This window comes from Monopterus albus, unplaced genomic scaffold (genome assembly GCF_001952655.1).
Source record: "Monopterus albus unplaced genomic scaffold, M_albus_1.0 scaffold6.1, whole genome shotgun sequence".
In the NCBI taxonomy this organism is placed as follows: domain Eukaryota; kingdom Metazoa; phylum Chordata; class Actinopteri; order Synbranchiformes; family Synbranchidae; genus Monopterus; species Monopterus albus.
Window position 1 is genome coordinate 6,763,715 of NW_018127886.1, and position 1,195 is coordinate 6,764,909.

General features: G+C 33.4%; 1 protein-coding gene across 1 annotated transcript in view; it reads right to left on the reverse strand.

Annotated features, from left to right (window-relative positions):
- The window catches only part of LOC109968517 (piezo-type mechanosensitive ion channel component 2), a 26,930-nt gene that overhangs the window by 1,338 nt on the left and 24,397 nt on the right, over positions 1-1,195 (reverse strand). The window lies entirely within an intron of this gene.

Consider the following 1,195-nt stretch of genomic DNA (forward strand, 5'->3'; position numbering starts at 1 on the left):
TAATTGACCCCTTAAATTGTATCCCCCTTCCCTTTCATTAAATAGTTTTTGAATTCCACCAGGTAATAAATTGTTCCTGGCTTTATACATAAACACAGCAGTCTTATATCCCACTAAATCAAAACATTTTAACAATTTAGACTGTATGAAAGCTACATTGGTGTGATCCCTATACTCCATCTTATGCACAATTCTTATCGCTCTTTTTTGTAATATATACAATGGTTGAAGTGAGCTTTTGTATGTGTTTCCCCAGTTTTCAACGCCATACTCTAAGTATGGTAAAATCAATGAAGAATACAAAATGCGTAGTGCTTTCCCATCCAAAATATATCTAACCCTTGCCAATATCGATATATTTTTTGCTATTTTGTGCTGAACATATCTGATATGAGATTTCCAGGAGAATTTGTCATCAACTATGACACCTAGAAATTTAATTTCATATACTCGTTCTATATTAGCTCCCCCAATTTTCAATTGAAGTTCATTATCTAGTCTACGATTCCCAAATACCATAAATTTAGTTTTATCCAAATTCAGAGATAGTATATTACTGTCACACCATTTCTTTATCTTCTCAAGTTCCTGTGAAACCCGTCCAGAGAGTTGCTGTAGGTTTTCACCCAATGCCCATATGGTAGTGTCATCAGCAAACAAAACCACTTTCACTAAATCAGAAACCTTGCATATATCATTAATGTATAATATATAATGTATACAATGGTTGAAGTGAGCTTTTGTATACTAAAGAATTATTACAAAGTGTTACAAAGTGGATTTTATGTTTGTCAATAAATGTATCTAATCTGTTATTATATGATATAATGTATAATATTTAGGTCCCAAAACAGAACCCTGAGGCACTCCACATACAATATCCAGCTCACTCGATTGGTATTCACCCAACTTCACAAATTGACACCTCTGTGTCAAATAACTTCTAATCCATTTCAGAACCATTCCTCTGATCCCATATTTTTCTAACTTGTCCATTAATAATTCATGATTGATTGTGTCAAATGCTTTTTTTAGGTCAATAAATATCCCCATCATGTATTTCTTCTCATCCATAGCACTTGTAATGTCCTCCATCAGGTCGGTAATGGCCAAAGATGTCGATCGGTTCGACCTAAAACCGTATTGGCAATCAGAGAGGATTTTATGTTTGTCAATAAATGTATCTAATCTGTTA